Source organism: Hydractinia symbiolongicarpus, chromosome 4, assembly GCF_029227915.1.
Source record: "Hydractinia symbiolongicarpus strain clone_291-10 chromosome 4, HSymV2.1, whole genome shotgun sequence".
Classification (NCBI taxonomy): Eukaryota; Metazoa; Cnidaria; class Hydrozoa; order Anthoathecata; family Hydractiniidae; genus Hydractinia; species Hydractinia symbiolongicarpus.
Genome location: NC_079878.1, coordinates 1,115,662 through 1,122,074, shown reverse-complemented (window position 1 = coordinate 1,122,074; position 6,413 = coordinate 1,115,662). Strand labels below are relative to the sequence as shown.

The following is a 6,413-nucleotide window of genomic DNA, read 5'->3' as shown; positions in this document are numbered from 1 at the left end:
TTCACATCTTATAAAGTTATAAAAAATGAAGTGTTTCATCCTTAACTCTTATTTTATTTTTAGTCTTCTTCACATACTCCTTTTATTAAAAATGGATCCTTTAAATGAAAAGGAACTAGTTTGAAATTATCATCGAAGTTTGTTCCTAAAACTGTCGGCCTTGTTTTTTTTGGTGTATTTTTGAGGAGGATAGGGGTGTGGGAGTGGGTTTTAGGCCTAAAGTTGGCACGTCATTGCGGCATACTAATGCTGGAATATTAAAATTTAGTGCGATGTAAATGAAATAGTTTCTTTCACTAGCATTATAAAAGCAGAAATACAATGTTTAAAAATAATTCTGAGAACAAGTTAAGCCTTCTTTTGGATGTCAAATTTTTGTACTGTACTAGATATTTCAGTCAAGCGGACAGATGACACATCTAAAATCACGGATTTAGGTCAATTTTGGTTGTCGTACAATTCTGAGCGTCAAATTTTCGTCCATCGTACATATTATCTCGCCACTCCGTGCATCTGTAGTATGAAGATCACATTGGCAGCTATGTTTAAACAGAATGAAGGTACTTAAAGGAAGGGGAAGCTGCCTACGGGAGAGATTTTGAAGATATCATAATTTTTTGCATTTTGCAGGGAAATCTTTTGCGTTTCTACGAATTTTTTTATTTAGTTTAGGCTAGTTTTCTACGACTAGTTTAGCAAAGCATTTGCGGGAACACAGCCTCTTAACTTTTTCCAAAAACTGCAAAAATTATTTCTTCAGGCACTTTCTTTCTTTAAAGTTTTATTAATATGGAGATTATTGGCTTGAGTGATAAAATAGTTGATTGCATCATCTATATCCTAGCCATATCATACACCCTTGTTCAAGACACTAACTTCACCCGCTGAAGTTCTTAACTTTTAAAACGTGGTTAAGAAAATCTATAAAATCCTATTGACAAACACGTAACTGTGAATGATAAGTTAGCATTTGATATTTTTCTGATAGATTAATTGATTTTTTCCACTGTTTCCACATTAAGAGGTGGAGTTATCCGTTTTTCATAATACTGTAAGTATTGCAGGATTACCATGCTCCGAAGTATTTGTATATAAGATGTAATGCACAGTCAATGCTTCCAAAAAAGGTGAAAACGATCTTTCAAAAAACAAACAGAGAGATCTTTAAAGTTTTTTCTTTTTAATTTTTTTTGACTTTGATATATAAGGTGGCTAAATTAGGGCTATATTTACAACCCTTTTCTAATTTAAGGGTGTGTTTTTTGTTTAGGATTTTTTCATGGTGTAAACACTACTTTAAAATAGGATGGAAAATAGGAATTTCAATATGACGTCTTCAAAATCAATTTTTGGCACCTAATGTTGAAATTATATATAAAGGGTTACCAACCACCCCCCAAAACAAACATTACTTTTGAGTCAGATAAAATCTACTTTTAAAACAATAATAAAATCTAACTTTATGTCTGCGCCGGCAACTTCAAACTCCTTTGAACCACTTTTAGTAGAGCTTTCAATGCCAATTTTTTAAATAAGGCCAGAGATAAACAATAAAAAAAGTTATGTTTTATCAAGATTTCTTATGTGTAAAACTTCTACAAATGAATTTCAAGATTATTGGCTCAAACCTATAAAGATACGCCAAGACAAATATTCAAGCACGCACAGGATCTGTTTTTAAATAGCAAAGTGGTATTATTGGCCTAGCTTAAATATTTTTGGTGACAGACTTATTGCTTCGCATCAACGATTATATTTCAAAACGATAATTATATGGTGAATTCGACCATGCAACTTCACATGTAAACTCACTCCAAACATGAAGTTGTCTTGTTCGATGTGTAATTTTAAAATCATACGTAAAAAGGGGAGTGGTGGAATTGCATTACAGCGATGGATAGCTAAATGGTACTAATTATCGCTGGTACTAATTTTCGCAGGACTATTTTTTGGGGAAAAAAATGCATTTCGCGTGTATTAATTCTCGCACATAGCTCGTTGGTTTTTTGCAGGTATTAATTTTCGCAAAACGTCGAAAGTTTTTGTTTTGTTAAGATTTCAGTAAGTTTCAAATAAAAAAAAGCATATGGTGATAAGCCGAATCATGAAGTAAGAGGACCTAAAGTCGCAGTTAAAAGGTATTATAGAAGAAGCCTTCTCGTTTAAGGTAGACTTGAAGTGCCCTGCGAGATAATGATATCGATGGTTAGAAGTATCATTAATTATCTCCTTCCACAATTCCGGACATATTACTTTCGCAAAAGTCTGGTTTTTTACTTAGCCAGTACACTCTGCACCCAGTGGCCTGCGAAAGTTGTATTTTAGCAGAAATGTGGACCGAGTAACCGACATTAAAAATGCCCTAAGTGCACTTTCTACAAATCCACACTATGGTGCAATACGCTCCATCACCTGGAAAGGAAAAAAAAAATTGAAATCCAGGCGCGCTGACGTTTAACGCGTTGTAAGAATTTAGATCTAAGAAAGTAAATCCGCTATAAACAATAATAAAGAAACTTTGACAAGTTCGAAATGCGTGTTACTTACATAAACACGACTTTCCCAATTGCTTATGGCTGCAAACTTTAAAAATTCGCGCTCCTTTGCTATTATATATATGCGGGATTGTAGTTTGATACGAATTACTGTTAAAGAAGCTGTATAGCTATTGAGCCAAAAGAAGAAGTTACTGGTACATTTCTTTTGATAGAAAACTAACATAAAAATCTAAATCAAGAGGTTGAAATTGAGATTGACGCACCCTTGTCAAAATCCTCATTCAAGAAGAGAAACAAACGTCGTTGTATGTAATTAACTAAAAAAAGATGAACAAAAAAAGCACATTGTTACTAATTCCGTTTTTTTAAATTTTTTTCGGGGTAATAAATTTCGCGGTTTTACGAAATAAAATATCTCGCAGTAAAAATTTTGAAAATCGAATTAAAACAGTCTGGACATGCGAGCCTACTTATAGCTACTGTATGATATTTTACAGCTTTGGATAACCATAGATAGTATGAAGTTCTCGGTTAAGATTACAAATTTATTGTTATTATTCTTACCAGTGAAGCTCCGGATGAATCAATCCTTTTGGCTTACTCTGGTCTGTATTTTTAATACGTCTTATTTGATGAAAGCCATTTGGCAACAGCGCATTACAATATTGATGTGTTAGGCTGTGTCTTGAACCTGTTGAAACAGCGACAACAGAGATAAGTGTCTTGCGTAGCATAAATAGAGCTTAAATTTATGGAAAACATCACTCGAGGGTTAATCTTCAGCAGTGCTGTGTTTTTGGTGAGTAATAAAACTGGTAAACTAAGATTTACTTTTTAAGTTGATTTTCCATCAAGTTTTTCGATGTGCTTTTGTAAGCTATTTATCTCTACTTTAAACATTTAGAAATGCTGGGTAGGACTATTCAGAGCAAATTCCTTATCTTAAATTTCGCTTTTTCGCACACAGAAGTTGTCGTGTAAACAATGACTTAGTTCCATCCTACAAAATACGTTTGATTTCTCTATTGCTTCCATTCTCGTTCCCAGGGCTCCAGATAAACAGAGCTTATCCTAAAGAACTTTTCAGGCGAGAATAGTAATTATTGTATATTTATTGTTTTTAGATCACTTCAGGCAATCTTTTTCGATAATTCGATTATTCAAACATTCTTCAGCATGGGTGACGATGACAAAACCACGCAGATCCAAGCATTGGAAAAAGAAATTGCTGATTTGAAAAAGAAAGCTGAAGGAGGAGAAGGTAAAAAAATATATATATATATACTTAAATTATGGATTGACATAAACGCCTAAATTTTTGCAAGAATTAAATCCCACAAACAAAATAAAAAACAAACAAAATTTCTTAAATATCGCTGTCGGCAAATTTGAAACAAACTTATATGCTTTTGTGGCTTTCTTACGTGATGTCAACATTGTTAATTTTTAGCGCGAATTTATCTATTTCTAGATGTTAGCGAAGCACTTGCAACGAAAGAGAAAGAACTAGCCGATTTAAAGTCACCACCAAAAGCAGCTGAATAATTTAATCCTATATGAAATATAGTGAAATATTTATTGTAGATAAAAATTTTAAATCGAATTAATATATGTGATTTTCACTTAACGTCGATTCATGTTGTTTTATCTTCATAAACACAATCTCTCCCTCCCTCCCTACCTATTAAATCCATATCTAATTTTTTGCGTTCCAAATCCACTCAACCCCTTCAGTTAATACATAGTTACTGCTAATAATGACAAAAAAAACATAAAACAAAACCAGATGTGCTGCACCTGATGATTATTTTCTTTTTACGATTCTCCGCATTGTCGTCCCCAAGGTTTGTTGCCTATGTCAAAGCCGCTAGCGCTGACTTGACGGCTAAACAAAAGGCAAACTTCCTGGGCACGAGGTTACGATTCTTTGTATCAAAGTAGAAGGTTAACAGTTCGTGGGCTAAGATTAAGTCCTGAGATGAATGTTCGTTTGGCAGGCGATTGACCCAAATATTGCAGGAATTAATGTTTGACATTTAGAATATACCCCTCTGATGCCAATTGTATAAATGATAGTAAGAAACAGACATTTTCAGAAATTTTCATTCACAGTCAGAAACTTTATAGCCATGGTGTGATGCAAATTTCTTCGCTGAGAGAAACTTCAAACCATGAAACCGACTTTATTATTTACGAGGTATGAAAAACCTCTTCAAAAGTTTTCTTTGCAAATACAACTGTTTAACGTGCTAATGACGTCTTCAATTGAATCAACAAACGCGTGTCATTTCGAAACTTGACACTCCATCATCAAAAAACTATTTTGTATCATCAGAAAATCTCTAGATTACTGCGTGGATATATAGCAACAAAATCACGAAGTTGAGAAGAGCTGTTTGCTTATCTTCAATAACATCACGTCATGCAAATCCTCTGGATAAAATAATCCCCCAGAAATTATATTCATAATTCTGTAAACAACATTTTTTAGAAGAATTGTAGCTACAATTTAGGGGAGCTCAACTAGATCAAAAGGAGGTGGGCGTTTACATACAGAAAGCATTGCCACCACCAGAACGCATTGCTACAAATTGAAACTTTAAAATAGCATACAGTAACGTAAACTTTAAACACTTGTTCACAAATCTCTGTGACCATTTACAGCATGTCAACATCTTGCTACGTTGACAAAAAACTATGGGTCAATCATGCAAAGGTTTTTTCTTATCACTGCTTACTTTTCACATAAGTATTTCGCCAAATTACAATTTGATAAATAAACTGTACGAAAAGTGGGAAATTCGAAGGACAAAAGAAATATTTTACGTAGTTTGCTTAATTTGTTTAATAAAACCATTAAGGTTTTGGTAATACTGAGACTAACAAAATGGTTTTATTTTGGTGTAAGGTCTGCAGTTATACGAGACTCTACTCATTATTATGTTCTATGCTTAGTACTGTGGTTCGTGAGTCCGTGTTTTGTACTGTGCGTCACGTGTCATATATATAAAACCTGCATCTTTCTATTTGGAGTTTATGTCAAGCATATACGAAAGGCATCAAGTAGTATTAACTAAAGTAAAGCGCAAAAATAGTTAACTAGTATGTCATAATCAGACACACTTAAAAGAGACTAGGTCACAACCTCGATCGCAGGATCTGTTGTCGCATATTGTACATCTGACGGCAAGCGCAGCTCCAGGTGAGAGAAAAAAGCCCTGAGGACGAGGTTGACTAAGCCATTTTTAAAAAACTCCTAGTCACTAACCTATAAAGGTTTCTTCTCAACGTCATTTAAATTCAATAAATAAAAAAAGGATGGGAACGAGGTTTGGGGAGAGGGTTGTTACAATACTGATTACAAATACAGTAATCTATGTTCTGGTGTTGAAAGTTCATGAACACACGAGAACATCTAGCTTCATTAAAATATTACATCTTCTTTTACATAAAACATGTAGCAACCTCGATTCCAGGCCCACATAGCAAAAGAAAGCCCCTAGGAACACGATTAAACATGCAGGAGAGCACTTGTCTAAAACTTAGCACAACAATACTGTTTATATAATAGATTGGTATTGGTGATTCTTGCGAGGTTAGCAAATCCAAATACTTAGCGAGAATTAAAGTTCGCAAATTTCGCAAAAAAAGTAAATAGAAGAAAAATTAGTTAGTGTAAATCAGTTTTTAAAAAGAAAAAAAACTCTAAATTTCGCGGAAATTAATTTTCGTGAATTTCGACACTCTTCAACACATTCGCAGAAACGAATTTTCGTGGAATTGGCGAAAATTTAATTTCGCAAAAATAGTTCCTTTTTAAAGGTGAATATTCTTAACCTTCCCCGCCGTCCCAGATTCTTCTTTCTCTCTTATCTAATAAGTGAAGTTGAAAGGGGGTAATTGATCTGACAGTTT

The 6,413-nt window shown here is 33.8% G+C and overlaps 1 long non-coding RNA gene across 1 annotated transcript; it reads left to right on the top strand.

Annotated features, from left to right (window-relative positions):
• Nucleotides 1–3,170: 3,170 nt before the first annotated feature.
• On the top strand, nucleotides 3,171–4,131 carry LOC130640678 (uncharacterized). The gene is made up of 3 exons (XR_008982377.1): nucleotides 3,171–3,297; nucleotides 3,623–3,759; nucleotides 3,970–4,131. It is a non-coding gene; the product is annotated as an uncharacterized LOC130640678 (long non-coding RNA).
• Nucleotides 4,132–6,413: the final 2,282 nt, after the last annotated feature.